Here is a 16,682-nt window from a genome sequence, read left to right as displayed (position 1 = left end):
GATTTCTCAATAGAGGAATACAGAATGGCAGAGAAACACTTAAAGAAATGCTCAACATCATCAGGGAAATGCAAATCAAAACAACCTTGAGATTTCACCTTATACCCATCAGAATGGCTAAGATAAAAAAAAAAAACTGAAGTAACAATGCATGCTGAAGAGGATGTGGAGAAAGGGGACCCCTCCTACATTGCTGATGGGAATGTAAACTTGTACAACCACTTTAGAAATCAATCTAATGCTTTCTTAGACTATTAGGAATCGTGCTTCCTCAAGATCCAGCTATACCACTTCTAGGCATATATCCAAAAGATGCTCAAGTACACTATAAGGACATTTGCTCAACCATGTTCATAGCAGCTTCATTCGTAATAGCCAAAAGCTAGAAACAACCCAGATGTCTCTCAACTGAGGAATGGATACAGAAATTGTGGTACATTTACACAATGGAATACTACTCAGTAATTAAAAACAAGGAAATCATGAAATTTGCAGGCAAATGGATAGAACTAGAAAAGATCATCCTGAGTGAAGTGTCCCAGAAGCAGAAAGACACACAGGGTATATACTAACTTATGTATAAGTGGATATTAGACATATCCACTTAGAAACATGCTAAAATCTGTACACCTAAAGAAGCTAAGCAAGAAGGAGGACCCTGGGTAAGATGATCAATCCTCACTTAGAAAAACAAAGTGGATGGACACCGGAAGAAGGAGAAAACAGGAAACAGGACAGGAGCCTAACACAGAGGGCCTCTGAAAGACTCTACCCAGCTGTGTATCAAAGCAGATGCTGAGACTCATAATCAAATTTTGGGCATATTTTTATTTATTTATTTTTATTATTATTTTTTTTTTATTTTTTTTGCAAATTTCATAGGATTCCCTAATCCCTAATTCCCTATGAAAGAAGGGGAAGATAGTAAGACCTGCAGAGGACAGGAGCTCCACAAGGAGAGCAACAGAACCAAAAAATCTGGGCCCAGGAGTCTTTTCTGAGACTGATACTCCAACCAAGGACCATTCATGGGGATAACCTAGAACCCCTGCACAGATGTAGACCGTGGCAGCTCAGTATCCAAGTGGGTTCTCTAATAAGGGGAACAGGGGCTATCTCTGACATGAACTCAGTGGTTGGCTCTTTGATCACCTCCCCCTGAGGTGGGGAGCAGCCTTTCCAGGCCACAGAGGAAGACAATGCAACCAGTCCTGATGAGACCTGTTAAGCTAGGGTCAGATGGAAGGGGAGGAGGACCTCCTTAATTAAGTGGACTTGGAGAGGGTCATGGGAGGAGATGAGGGAGGGAGGGTGAGATTGGGAGGGAATGAGGAAGGGGGCTGCAGCTGGGATACAAAATGAATAAACTGTAATTAATATATATATATATATATATATATATATATATATATATAACAGCCTGACATCTTAGTCAACCCCCAAACAAAGCAAAACAAGAAAAGAAAAGAAAAGAAAAGATGACTGGGAATACATCCCAGAGGTCAAGGGTTTGTCTTTTGACCTTAGGTTCACTTTCTAAATATGCAGGCAAAAGAGAAAAGGATTATCAAATGAGACTTATGACCTAGAAACTATATGCAAATTTTTCTAGGTGCCTTTTCTGAAGCAAACATCTATGTTTATTTTTAAAATCAGATTCTACAAAGAGTTTGTGACTCAATAAGGACATGGATTCTTGCTCTAAGCCAAGGTCAGAAATGTGTTTTCCCTCAGCTGTTATGCCTCCCCTAGATCACGCTTTGGCACACAGAAAATAATTAAAGATCCATTCAAAGGAAATTGTCTTCCTGTTCACTGAATTAAAACTTTAAAACTTGCAAATTCTATTCAGGCTCAAGTGATGATAGCACCTTAGGGTTCTAAAGAGGAAGCTGGATGTGCCATTGTCACCTCTTGGTCACAAGGACTCAATGCCTGTCTCCTCTCCACTCAGTTCCAGGTGTTGCTTCCTGGCATCGGACTCCACGTGCTTTCACAGAGCATGGCTACCAGAGCTTGAGCAAGGCCTCTGTGCAAGATGAAGCCTTCTACCTACATCACCTGGTTTGTCCTGTGCCACACTTCCCTGCTAAAGTGAAAGCTCATGCCCAGCCCACCTTACAGGCACAGAATGACTAGACCTTTGTCCTGCTGGCACTTGGATATTGAACTCCAGTGAGCTAATGTCACTGTCCTTCAAGGTAGAGTATATCCTATAGCTCCGGCCCTAACAACAAGCTAGCGCATGCCTGCTTTACAAGGTTTCAAGTTGAAGAAATAACTGCTTTCTTGCTTAGTGTAAGATACAAGAAGAATATAAATACATAGAACAAAATGTAAAATGTCCCCTCTCCATCCGATACCCTTCTCAGTCTAACCATGGTTATACTAGGTAGGTATCCTTCCAGAACATTTTGTGTGCATTTACATATATATTTGTAGATATGCCCATGCATAGTTATTATGTGTGTGATATATATGATCATATGTATGTGCACGTGTATATGCATACGTGTACACACGGATGGAACCCAGAGGTCCATGCTGGGTGTCTGCCTCCACCACTCTTCACCTTACTCTTTGAGATGAAGTCTCTTACTGAACCTATAGCTCACCAATTTGGCTTGTCTGGCCAGCCAGTGAGCTCTAGAGATCCACTTGTCTCTGCCTCTGCAGCACTGAAATTGCAGACATGAGCTACACCTAGCTTTTACATGGGTGCTGGGAATCCAAACTCAGATCCTCATGTTTACATGGCAAGCGCCTCACCCTCCCTCACCACCTCACACTTCCTCCTTACTCTGACTTTTCACTGCACACGCTACTGCTGTCTAGATACCTAGATAGCGTTTCTGATTCTGCCTGGTCATGGTTCAAGAGTTCTTTTTCTTCAGCGACCTATTGAAGGGCGATTCGGAAATGTCTTTGTGTGTACGTGCATGCATACACAAAGCCCTGGGTTGCCATAAGCATTGCGGGAAAGAAAGAAAAGTTCAAACAAAAGGACTTCCCTTAGGCAAAGCGTATGAAGTAGAAAAGCTCTAGGAGCATGCTCGGGTGGATCCACTTCTCGGCATTCAAAGCCAGGTGCCGGGTGGAAAGGAAGAAACGCAAGTGACAGCAAAGTGTCCCACCCGGCCCTGAAGGGTAGCAGTGCTGCCACATGGACACGAGCAGGGCTGTTCACCACAAAGCTTCGCCTAACACCAGCCCACTTTCACCTACTAAAATTTCACCTTCTCCCCTCAGCCCAGACAGGTGCTGCTCTCTCCTTCTATGGACTAGGAAATTCACGCCTTTTAAAATCAAAGCAAAAGAAAAAAAGACAGCCATCTCTCCAGGTGGGCCCTGTTGCAGAGCACATGAGGGATCTGAGAGGAACAGGCTAACCTGGGACTTTTAAGGCTGAAGGTCTTAGAATGGTAAGTCTAAGGTGGGGAAGCTCAGGATGGGAGAGGGAGGGCCACCAGGCCTGGGTACCCAGGGCTGACATTTGCTGGGTTATCTAATCTGGTGTTCTTCCTGCCTCACTCACCATGATCTTCAGAACTCTGCACCCCCCCCAAGTGCCACACAAAGGGGACACCCCTATCCAGCAGCCAGGGACAGAGGGATTGTGTTGACTGTGATGACCTTGAAGGATGAACGGATAGAAGAGAGGAGAAACCACAGGTCCAGAGGCTTAGGTGCAGAGGAGAATCCTGGAGGTAGAAACCTAGGAAGAAATAAAGGAAAAATACAAACAGAGAAAGGGTAGGAGGATGTGAAGAAGTGGTGACCCCTCGCTTGCTGTGGTTGCCAGGCTCCAAGATTGGCCCTGGTGATAGATACAACATCTTATATATCAGCCTGGCTGGGTCAAAGTACCCAGATACTTCAGTAAATACAGTTCCAGATGTTTTTTGTGGGAATGGTTCTGGTCCGTTTTTGGCAGGGGAAGGATGAGGTTAACATGTACATCGGTGAATGTTGAGTAAAGCAGGTTACCTTTCATTGTGTGTGCTCACGGGCCGCTAATCAGTGGAAGACCTTAGTAGGAAAAGGTGGACCTCCTCTGAGCAAGGAGAAAAGATTGGGGCAGATCACTGGACTGCCTTTCCTGCAAAGTTTGGTGATAGCTCTTCTCCCTCCTCTTTTCTTTCTCTCATTCTATCTCTCTTTCCTTCCTTCTCTCCCTCTCTCCATCACTCTTTCCTTTCTTCCCTCCTTCTTTCTCTCTCCCTTCCCAGGCTCCCTCTTTCACACTCCCCTTACTTCTCCTTTGTCTTGCTTTCTGATGTGTGCCCCATCAGTCTGGGCAGGATAGGATAGGTTTTGTCCCCACTGATTCTATCTCTCTGAAGAACCTTGACTGATAAGCCTTCAGTCATCCCTCCATGGGTTCCCATGTCACTGTTCATGTCAAAGGGTATATATGGCTTTTCAGAAATTCAAAGCCTGATTAGGCTACAGAGTGAGTCCAATGCCATCCTGGGCAATTTATGACACCCTGTCTCAAAATAACATGCAATAAGGAGAGCTGTGGCTATAACTCAGTCTTGGAGCACTTGCCTGGAATGCATGAAGCCCTAGGCTCAATACCTAGTAGCAATGTACTGTTCCCTCTCCTCTGGCATATGTGCTAGTCCTACAATCGCTTTGGCCAGTGGCATATGGCAGATATGGCATCCTGAAAGTCCAGGCTTTCAGAGGACAGGAACTCCTGCTCCTTCCTCTTATAGCCCAGCTGCCATGCTTTGAGAAAGCCTGGCCTCATGATGATTAAGAAGATAAGAAATGTTCAGCGCTTTCATAACAAGCTCCCTCTGTGGCTGTAGCACCATCTTGGATTTTCCAAAACTAGGTGAGTCTCAGAGGCCTGTGGCTCAAGATGACTCAGAACTTCCCAGCCAAGCTCAGTCAACCCCAAGGCACTGCAAGCATGTAGAAAATTGATTAAAGCACTAAGATTTGAGGTTTATTTGATACACAGTAGTGTACAACCTGCCTTAAAAATTGGTTCCCCCCCCAGGTCTTCAGGCAACTACTGTCAACTATGTTGGGCCCCATCAGAAAAAAAGGAACAGGGCCCCATGTTCTATGCTTGAAACAGCCAGTGGAAAACTACTGTTCCTGCTCTGTTCTCAGGCACCCAGTGATTTCCTCATTAGCAAAGAAAAAAGAAAGTGGCCTTGAAGCTTTTAACTTGTAAAACAAAGTGATCTTGTTGTTGGGATGGAGGTTGGAACTTTGGAGGGAGTCACTTGAATTAACCCCACTGTTATTTTCTTGGTAGGAGCCTGGCATTAATGGCTTCCCTTCACCATTAATATTGCACTACAGTGCCCAAGGTCATTATGCATCCAAACTCCAGTGGATCCGGGCCAAGGGGCTCATAAACTGCACTTTATGACCCTCCACAGGAATGGGCTTCATCTCCCCAAGAGGAGGTTCATGCCAGTGCTACTTAGGAGGCTAAAGTTAAGGCTTGGCAATGATAGCCTTCCTAGTATAGAGTTAATCTAAAAGAATCAAAGAAACCCATAGACTGTCCCAGCACCAGGGCCTAAGGTTTATATTCTACATGCAGGCATGCAAAAAAACTAAACAAAACAAAACAAAAACAATAGTGAAGTCTGATTCCAATACATAAGCCGACATTTTTTTGGATGAGTAGCAAGGGGGAACTCATATTTAAAAAAAAAAATGAATTTGCCACAATTTATGGCCTCAGCTCCCCCTCTTCTGACCCTTTGTGGAGGGGAACAGCCACATAGAGCAGAAGGGCCTGTGTGCGTGAGGGAAGCTGCAGACTCTCCCCCCTCTGCTGCAAGCTAAACCCTAGTCCAGTCCCAGAATGCCGACCACAGATATGCATCTTGTTCCAGACATTTTCCCTCACTGTAAACTCTCCAAGCCGGTCCAGGACCGTCCACCTCTGTGCACACTGTGCTGAAGCTGATAGGGACTAACGACCCCATGCCAGCGCCACGCAAGTGTGTGCAGCTCAGCCGTGTGCTGTAGTGTGCACCCTCATACGGCAGTGCCTGAGCCTAGGTTGTCTAGACGACTTCTCTTCTCCGCTACCAGGACCACTAAGACCGTCAGCTGAGCAAGCCGCTTGCCATCTTGAGTGGAAAATTTATATGTCTGTGGTTTCCTTTCCTCTTCTCCTGTCCCGCCCCACCCCCTTCCCCTGCTAGGCAGCTTACCGGGGCCACAAAGAAACTCTTCAGTGATAAGCTGCTATAGAATAGTGATTGGTAAATTATTCTTTTTTAAAAGGGGCCATACTGTAAATACTTTAGACTTCATGATTTATGTGATCTCCATAGCAGCTACAGTAGTGTGAAAATAGTCACAGATAGCACATAACTAATAATTCCAACTGTTTCCAAAAAGCTATATTTGTAATCATGGAAGCAGGCCAGTTTTGATCTGAAGGCCACAATTTGCCAGCTCCTATTATGGAAAAGAAAAAAAAAAACATAAGCTGTATCTTCATGGATGTTATGTGTCTGATGCTTATAGCCAACGGAACGCGATGAATGTGTCCACTTCTGCCTCAGCTCTCAGGGCATTCGTATTCCTCCTCTGTCCTTTGGAATACCCAAGTCTTGAATCCCTGAACTGCGTTGTGAAAAGTCTGAAGACCCTAGAGAGATTACGGAGAAAGGCTCTGAGAGCAATGGAGAGGAGAGAGGCGAGGTGGAGCCGTTACCACTAGGGACCAGGCATGGAAGCTACAAGGACTTAGTTGCTCTTGGGAAGATCGGCTATCCACTGAATTCAACTGACTTTCTGTGGACTGTGCCTACAAGCGAATCGGCATGGAACCGGCAAGATGGAACCTGTTCAAATAGGTGAGATTTAAAACCTCATCCTGAGAAAACGGAAGGTGTATGGGACAAAGCTCTCTCCCCGTTTCTGTGCTGCCTCAGGAGCACGTGACACAGCCCCAAGGTGGTTACAGGCGGTCACTCAGGTGGGCTTGCCACCTGCTGTCTTTCCCCGATGTAAACAGAGCATCGATATAGCATCCTAGTCCCAGCCACCGAAACGCATTCACACCCCAAACCCCCAAGGTCTGTAAGTCCCTATTTCACATAAAACGAAGCGCACAGCATCTATTTCACCGAAGAGCATCTGAGACTGGCTGTTTGATTCGGGGCTGTAACACTGGGAAAAGAAGGGCTCCCCTTCTCCCCGAAGAATTCAGCGCTGGACCGCTGGCCCTGACCAGGCTGTCGCCGTGGGCATCCGCTGTTCATCAGGAGTCAGCTGAGCGCCGCTGTGGTCTTTCGCGCCGCTCTGCTCCCTCAGTGCCCATCTGAGTGTCCCTGAAGCAGCTGCCCGAATCGGGTGTGGGCAGTCCAGCTAAAACAGCCGGAACACTTCGTCGAGCAGAAATCTCTTCTCCCACCTCTCTGGCCGAACCAGAAATCCTGTGGCATGGAACTCATTCTGAGCTCCACCCTTCCCCGCCTGGAGCCTGAGGATCCTGAGGGTCCTGATCTCTGGACCCCAAACCTCAGTCTTCCAGATAAGCCAGAGAAGCGAGCATTTCCAGCACAGTGCCCGGCGGCATCCGGGCCTTTCCAGGGGACTGGGAACCACAGACTTCCCCCAGCTGAAGCCAGACAGGCAAAAGAATTACCCATCTCAGCTCCGTCCTGGTTCATGACCCTCGGGACTGCTTGTTCTCTGAAGTTAGTTTATGAATCATCAGGACAGGGTATGGGTGGACATCCCCAGAATTGATTCAAAATTACTTCTCTCTCCGCTTTTGTGGAGACCGAGTGAGGCAAAGCTTCCGCCAGCCGACCCTGTTTCTGGAGCGCGAGCTTACACCGCCCCACCATCCAGTGTTCACGGAAACACACGTGCGAAGTCAGCACAGGGCACCAGAGCTGAGTCTGAGATCTCGGCATCCTAGCGGCTTGCAGGGCTGGCAAGCGGCTGTACGGTTCCACAGGCTGACGCACAGGAACGCGGCAGTTAGAGAAGATCTCTAGCCACACTGGCTTTCTCTGCCCCTCCAGAAGCGAGAGGCCTTGCCCTCTGGTTGTCCGCACCTGTACTTACCTTTTTGCAGCATCTGGGAAATGAGCAGATTCCCCCCCCCCCAATAAAATAGTTGGCGGAAGAGATTAGAGTACGGTCTGAGGAGCATAAATAGAGTCTCTGGGGTGCAGGTAGGGGCCAGAGAGGAAAGATGAGCTTTGCAGGTGTGAGAGGAAGGCAGAGATGGAAGAGAAAACAGCAGATTGTCAGCCACTGACACGTGGGTGACACTGAGCGGGTGCTTCGGGGATTGATTCTGTAGTGAGGATAAACTAGGGGATAAACTGGAGTCGCAGCTGCTGCCTGTGGGTGAGGCAGAGGCGGGGGCCAGACAAGGAGGTTTTGCTACCCTCTACGAACATTGTCCCACTCCATTCCTTTGATCTTTTCTGTAAGACTAAATAACACGGCAATGGTTTGATTGGTGTGTGTGTGTGCGCACACGTGCCTGTGTATTGGAAACATAAGCGTTCTCTCTCAAAAACATTCCCAGAGAAGCCAGGAATCAACCCACCCTACATATTACAAGCCCTCTATCATTTAGTGTATTTTGCTAGAGGCAGTCTGGAGAAGGCACCCTGAACTAAAATGATCTCTATCAAAATGAGTCAGCAGTCAGCTGGTGGCATCTGTAAGAGAGCAGCCTCGATCTTGAACACAAGATGAGCTTCTTCCTGAGGACACTGCCTTGTCCTTGTGATGACGGATGCTGGCTGGGGACTTCCTTTCAAAGACCTTCAAGAATCAAAGCAGAGCACACTCACGCCGTGGACATCAAAGGTTGACACCAACAAGACCAACAAAAATGGAGGCAGGTGGCCTAGTTTTGACCCAAATGGATGCTCAATCCTTGAGAGGACATTTTCAGTTATGGTTTCACAGACAGCGTCACAAAATTCTGGACCACCAGGTAGAGAGGTGCACACCCGTAATCCCAGGACTTGAGACTCTGTAGCCGGATGACGTGAGCTCCAGGCCAGCTCAAGCCATATAGGAAATGAGTGAGGTCCTTCCTTAAGAAAACAAACGAATGAACAAATAAAATTTGCTGGTTTTTCCAATAGCTGTGACAGAAATCAAGATGTGCCCTGGGGGATGTGGTTGGAAAATTAATCAAAAAGAATGTAGTCATGTTTTCAGTGATTTTTTTTTAAGTGAGAAAAATGGCGATTTCTTCACACCACTGGAGGACATGTAAGCTAGCGTGGATTTGTTTTCTGCCATTTCCATCATCAGTGTGTAAAAGCTGAATCCTTGGGGTCTCCTGCTACAGTCTGTCTTCACAATTGTACTATTTAAATCCTACCTACATAACTTAAAAACAATAACTTTTTTTGTCTAAAGCTCCATGTTTCAAGAGGAAATAGGAGGTCTGAGAATCTTTCTTACCCCTAAATGTGTATTTTGCTTTCCTGATGTGGGTGCTGAGCCCCACAGAAAAGCCCAAGGTGACAGTTCTGCGTTGCCAATCAGGTATTAACAAGCTTCTTGAGAATGGCACATAATTTTGCAACATTATTTTAACCTTTTCCAGAAGAAAGAGTAAAAATCGTAATTAGGAAAAAAAATTCTCTTGCCTCCTTGTGCTGATTTGGGACAAGGTAAGCTATGGTTAGGAATGGCTAGATTTTTGTTGCCGGAACATAGGGGATGGGGCAGGGGCCACGGATCAGCACCAGCAGGCTGGTCTGCCCACAGGCTTTCTTGGCTTGCTTTGCACAGGGCCCTCCCCCACCCTCAACTGGATTCAGTGCTCTTTAGATGTAGCTCCCTGTGGTCATGACTCTCCCCTCCTTCTTTTGCATTGCCCTCCTCACCTTTGCGGACAATTTTCCCACTCGGCCTTGGAGAGAGCTACAGGAATTAAACTCAGTGAATCCCTGGAAAACCAGGATGGGGCAGAGAGGAAGCTCAGGAGGTAGAGCACTCGCTCAGTGTGCACAGGGCCTCACGTTCAGTCTGCGGTATCTTCTGTCTCCAGCAGAAGGAAAGAATAAATAATAACAAAACAATTTGACTATGGGTCAGCTGCCTTACCATTAGGTGTCATGAAGAACGGGGCCTTTGGTCCCGGCTCTCTGGCATTTTGTCACTATTATCCTTTTATTTTGCTCAGACACGTGCAGCTCAGAGTAGCAGTGCTGCAGCAGCTTGGTTCCCAAGGTGGCCTGGCCTTCCTCCCTCCGAGCAGCGCTCAGTGTTAACAAGCTCGCGCATGAGCATCCCTGATGTTTTCCCTGTAGGTCCTTGCGTAGGACGATCTGTTTCCACTATGAAGAAAGCCTCGACTCAGGGCTTCCAAACATTCCTTGGCTACCTAGGGAGACTCCAGAGCACTTGCATCTCTCATCGTTTGTTTTGTTTCTTTTCTGGGTTTTATCTACTGAAGGCGGAAGTAAAGGTTACAAAGCAAAGACTTACTCTATCCTGAAAATACCAAGTCAGTCTCAATAGCACTCACTTGAAATGGTATGCCTGCTTGTTAGAAGTCCTCAGTGAGTTCCCCTCCACACACACACACAATCTGTGTAGCAATAATACATGTTTAAAAATAAAAGCCAGCTGCTCATCACACATTCACAGCTTCCTCCCTCACCCCACTTTTCTTTGCAGGGCATACAGGAAGTCAAATTTTCAGTTTTGTTTCGCCTTTTAAAAAATCTTCTACTGCAAAGTTATTTTATGTGCCCAGAAGTAGCTATCTTCATGCCCTGCCTCCCTGCATAAAAGAGCTGTTTATCCGTTTAACACTTTTCTACACTTCTTAGGCCAATGGGAAGGAATAACATATACAACCTAGATGATTGGGGCGCTTTTGCACAGGTTGGGAAAAACCATTGTGCTGGTCACTTGTCACTGGGATCAAACACGTGACAAAAGCAACATAAGCACAAGAAGGATGGCTGTGGCTCACAGAGTGGGGTATAGCATCCTGCACAGTGCAGAAGGCACAGCAGAGAGGACCAGGGGTTAACATGGTGGTGCGTTGCTCACAGGTTCCCTACAGCAGGAAGCAGAGAGAGGGCATGGTGGTGGTTTTCCGCTGTTCTCAGTTTTCTTCTGTGGTTCAGTCTGGGATCCCAGGCTCAGGGATGGTGCCACATAGTTTTAAATTGGTCTTCCCTCCTCAGTTAATACTCTCTGGAAACATCATCACAGGCACATCGGAGCTGTGTCTAAAACCAGCCTAGCGCACAAAAAGATTAAACGTTGCAACCATATCTTAGGATAGCATTCTTAGAAGAAAAATGTCTAGAGATATTAAGTTCAGTAAGCTGATTTGGGAGATGGGGAAGGCCCTAATCTCTAACCCTCATTCTACTCAGGCCTTTGAGAGAAAGTGACTTTTCAGCACTTTTTCTACAGAATAAATAAATAAATAAATAAATAAATAAATGGATTATTCTTAACTATTTTTGAATACAGGTTGGTCTTGTGGGTCTCTTGGGCCAACAAGACAAGCATGGTGGTTTGAAGTTTGCCTTCACTGTGTGACTAACACAAGACTAAAACCCTGGTGGAAGAGAAGCCAAGGGTAGCTAAGGCAGATAGGCCAACTGGGGCCATTCTGGACCAGCCAGTCCCTCAGTCAAATTGCCGACTGCCCATAAATACAGGGAAGACAGTATCCCAAGCCAGCCAAGTTTAGGCCACAGCAGCAGAACTGCCCAGCCAACCCACAGCTTTGTGGGAAATAATGACGAATTGTTTTTAAAGCACTATATTTTGGGGAGGTTTGTTATGCAACAATAGCTGTTTGATTCTCTGTGTCATTAAATATTCATTTTACATATGCATGTGCTTTTTCAGGGTGTGTGGGCATGGACGCTAGTGTGTCGTGCCTTGGGATAACGGGTAGGATTTAAAGTGCGCAAATCCTAGCTTTACCACTTACAGACTCTGTGGCAAGATAGTTTGTTTGTGTGTGTGTGTGTGTGTGTGTGTGTGTTTTCACGACAAATCAGGAAAACTAGTAGATTGAAGAAAGAGTGGAAGGGCAAGATGTGTGTGTGTGTGTGTGTGTGTGTGTGTGGTGTGTGTGTGTGTATGTGTGTGTGTGTGTAGTACCTGGCAAACAGTTGGTGCTTGATCAATGAAAGATACTAGTGTATTTGTGTACACATGTAGCTTTAAGTTTATTTGACTCATAACAAGTTCCATCTGTCTGAAACTCAGAGATTATTGCCACTAAATAGCTAACTATGAAAGCCACCTATGTAGCAGGATTCCTTCCCAAACCCCACCTTCCAAGGAACTTCCTTTTCTTAGCAATACCATAACTGTTCCTTGGAGATGCAGACGTTATTCGGCCCTGGCCTTCATTGTCTAACACCTAGCCTTAGCTTCTGCTCATCTGCTACATGTCAGTGTGGCTGCACTGGCCTTCATTTTTCTCTCTGGAGTTTTGTTTATGACCACTGACCAACACATATTACCACGGTCCAGGCTTCTGGGGTCATTAACTCTGTCTGGCTACTCTCCTTATTGTACTGTTATCAGGTTTCTAGCAAGACAAAGCTTAGCTAGATATTCACGAAACTTTTTTGTCTCTCTCAGAGAGATATTCTGAGTCCTCTCGTGCCTTCTGGAGCCATGTGAATAGTTTTTAGCAGACTAACTTTGACCCAGAAAGAGAGTCACACCTTCTAGAAGAAGGTAGTCAATACATGTTCTTCTCGCTCTGTGTTTAGCTGTTTGGAACATATAGAGGATAAGAAAATTACAACCTGGAGGATGACAAGAGTGCTACATGGAATATCCTTGATTCCTGGGTCACTGCCTGCAGCACAGCCACCCAAAGAAACACCTAACCAGGTGTAGCTGCATGGGGCTTTTCTGTTGCATTGAGTCTGAAGTGGTTGGTTTGTTTTTATTTGTTTTCATCTTATGCATATGAGTGTTTGCTCACATGTGTGTATCATGTGAGTGCCCGATGTTCCTAGAAACCAGAAGAGCATGTCATATCTCTTAGAAGTAAAGTTTCAGGATGTCATGAACCACCATGTGGGTGCTGAGAACTGAACTGGGGTCCTCTGCAAGAGCAGTATGCACTCTTAACCACCGACCCAGCTCTAAAACCCCAGAGTCTCCAGAGTTTTTCTTTCCCTTGTGCAAGAGTTGAATATTTTTTAAATTTTATTTTATTTTTTTGTTTATTATTCACTTTGTATCCCAGCTGTAGCTCCCTCCCTTGTGCCCTACCAATCCTGCCCTCCCTCCCTCTTCTCCTCCCATGGCCCTCCCCCAGTCCACTGATAGGGGAGGTCCTCTCCCCTTCCCTCTGACCCTAGCCTATCAGGAGTGGCTGCATTGTCTTCCATGACTATAAGAATAGCAAATCCTGACTAATCCAACCTCCAAACTTGGTAGTCCCATTTTCTTCCTTCTGTGACACTCTCTCAGCCTAACAGCTATAATGTGCCTCTTTGCTTCTGGAAGATTCTTTGTGAGAGGTTCTATAGGATTTCCTAGAAGCTGGGGGTTGGGGGTAACAAACAGAAACTAACTCATATATTTATTCAATTCCTAGTATCTTCAAGTTAGTGGGCCAGTGAGATTATGTAGAAGAACTAAGAAATGACAGAATGACATGCACTCAGAATGACATGCCTCAGAGCTGCTGTCTCATCTCCTCTTTGTTTCACATCACACACACACACACACACACACACACACACACACACACTCACCCTATTCTCACCTGACCATGAAGCAAAAGAGGTAGTTTCAGGTACAAGAAGTAGCTCCCAACATAATCTTAATCTTTCTGTTTTATCCTCTGGAAAATCAGCCTGAGATTTCTTTAAAAAAAAAAAAAGTAGAAGAAAAAAGAAAAAGAAAAAAAAGACCCTCTCTCTCTGTACCAAGAAAAGGTACTTAGATAAAGAGGGAGGTTTATGTCTCTATGTCTTTCTCCCTCACAAAAGAAAGATAAGATAAGGTTGCTTTGGAAAAACAAAAGCCCAGGCAGTGATACTTACTCAACCATAACCAATTTGCATTTTTCCAATTTAGCCTCATAGTCCTGGAAACACTTCTCCTTTCAAAGATTTCTGGGTTCTCATCTGCCAGTAAACAACATGTTGCTAGATAATTAAAAAGCCACATTTAAGCATTTCTGTGTGGCTGGGACAGGGGCACAACTTCGGATTATATTTGCTCGTTGAGCATCACATTGCCAAGGAGCATTTGAAATCAGAATTTGGGCCCAGGAACAGGGAGCACCTGTTCTGGGTGCTGGATGCCGGCACCTGACCCTGGAGCATCTTTCCTTTTTATTATTATTTTATTTATTACAATTTATTCACTTTGTGTCCCAGCTCTAGTCCCCTCCCTCTACCCCTCCCATTCCCGCTCTCCCTACCTCTTTCTTCTCCTCCCATGCCGCTTCCCCAGTCCACTGATAGCGGAGGAGGACCCTATCCTATCTGACCCAAGCCTATAGGGTCTCATCAGGACTGGCTGCATTGTCTTCCTCTGTGGCCTGATAAGACTGCTCCCCCATCAGGGGGAGGTGATCAAAGAGCCAGCCACTGAGTTCATGTCAGAGAAAGTTCCTGTTCCCCTTACTAGGAAACCCACTTGGATACTGAGCTGCCATGGGCTACATCTGTGCAGGGGTTCTAGGTTACCCCCATGAATGGTCCTTGGTTGGAGTAACAGGCTCAGAAAAGACTCCTGGGCCTGGAGTTCTTGGTTCTGTTGCTCTCCTTGTAGAGCTCCTATCCCCTTAGGTCTTTCTATCTCCCCCTTCTTTCATAAGATTCCTGCACTCTGCCCAAAGTTTGGCTATGAGTCTCAACATCTGCTTTAATACCCGGCTGAGTAGAGTCTTTCAGAGGCCCTCTGTGGTAGGCTCCTGTCTTGTTCCTTGTTTCACCCTCTTCCAATGTCTATCCAGTTTGCCTTTCTGAATGAGGATTGACCATCTTACCCAGGGTCCTCCTTCTTGCTTAGCTTCTTTAGGTATACAGATTTTAGTATGATTATCTTATATTATATGTCTAATATCCACTTATAAGTGAGTATCTACCATGAGTGTCTTTCTGTTCTGGTATACCTCACTTAGAAGGATTGTTCCCACCATTTGCCTGCAAATTTCATGATTTCCTTGTTTTTTAATTGCTGAGTGGTATTCCTTTGTGTAAATGTGCCACAATTTCTGTATCCATTCCTCAATTGAGGGACATCTGGATTGTTTCCAGATTCTATTATCCAGAATATTTAAAGAACTCAATAGGTTAAACAGCAATAAATAAAGTAATCCAATTTTAATAATGGGGTACAGAGCTAAACAGAATTCTCAATAGAGGAATATCGAATGGCAGAGAAACACTTAAAGAAATGCTCAACATCCTTAGTCATCAGGGAGATGCAAATCAAAATGACCCTGAGATTTCACCTTATACCCATCAGAACGGCTAAGATCAAAAATTCAGTGACAGCACATGCTGGAGAGGATGTGGAGAAAGGGGAACCTTCCTCCATTGCTGGTGGGAATGTAAACTTGTACACCCACTTTGGAAATCAATCTGGCGCTTTCTCAGACAATTAGGAATAGTACTATCTCAAGATCCAGCTATACCACTCCTGGGCATATATCCAAAAGTTGCTCAAATATACAACAAGGACATTTGCTCAACCATGTTTGTAACAGCTTTATTCATAATAGCCAGAAATCTGGAGCATCTTTCAATCGCTTCCCTACCCACAGGTGGAACTCAGGGAAGAAGCCGTCATCTGTTTCTGTTTCCGGGCTTGTAGTTCTCACAGAGTGAGATGGGATCCCTTTGATATTGGATCTGCTTGATGCAGATAATTGACTTGCAGCCTGTGTCAGTTAATCATTGTTTTTGCTCTTTCCCTGGCTTCTCATCAGGCTCCCACGGACCTTCCCAAGAGCATGCGCACTGGAGCGCACACGTGCTGTTCATGCTGTCAGATCCCATATGTTTTTCTTCTTGGCAGATTTTAGGTGGGATTTAAAGAACAACCTCCACACAGCGTTCTTTGCTTAAGAGTGACTAAATCCGACCTCAGATAACAGTCTAACGGTGTAGATAAGGACAAATTGACACTGATAGCACTATAATATGCAATAAATTCCTATTTTTGAATAGTGCTAGTTAATTAGCTTTCTTCCATGTGGATACTTTTTTTTTAAATCCCTCACTGAAGGAAGTTTGTTTTCAGATTATCATATGACTGGCATACAATAGTTCATCAGTGAATTAAAATGAATTTTCTTTTATATGTCAACTTTAACAAACCACTTTTTAAAAAAGATATTTGTACATGCTTGAGAAAGATGGAAAAACTGACTATAACTGTCTGCCTCCTAAGTCTTAGAACCTCAAGGCTCCTCAGAGAAACCACTAACAAAGAACTGTGAAGCGGAGTCTTCCAGAGTCAGTGAGGTGTATGTTTTATCTGGACCAAGCTTTCCTCTTTGGAACATTTCTCCAGCAGGAATGCCTGACACATAGTTATTTTTCTTAAGTACTGAATTACATTGCTGGTGGAGATTTAGGCTTTGAATGTATCCCACGAGGGACATTTCAAATGGCAGACAGAATGCCTATGCTGCTGTGAATTGTAAACTATGGGGAAGAAAACTGTGTTTCTCCATTTGTTCCTAT

At 45.2% G+C, this 16,682-nt stretch overlaps 1 long non-coding RNA gene across 1 annotated transcript in view; it reads left to right on the top strand.

Moving 5' to 3' along the window:
- The window catches only part of LOC132653069 (uncharacterized), a 29,177-nt gene extending 24,505 nt beyond the window's left edge, over nucleotides 1-4,672 (top strand). Inside the window, exons 4-5 of the long non-coding RNA XR_009590730.1 lie at nucleotides 1,955-2,201; nucleotides 3,250-4,672. This is a non-coding gene — a long non-coding RNA (uncharacterized LOC132653069). The remainder of the gene's footprint in view (nucleotides 1-1,954; nucleotides 2,202-3,249) is intronic.
- Nucleotides 4,673-16,682: the final 12,010 nt, after the last annotated feature.

Source organism: Meriones unguiculatus, chromosome 3, assembly GCF_030254825.1.
Source record: "Meriones unguiculatus strain TT.TT164.6M chromosome 3, Bangor_MerUng_6.1, whole genome shotgun sequence".
NCBI lineage: Eukaryota > Metazoa > Chordata > Mammalia > Rodentia > Muridae > Meriones > Meriones unguiculatus.
Note: the sequence above shows the minus strand (reverse complement) of the source record. Positions and strands in the feature narration are given on the sequence as shown.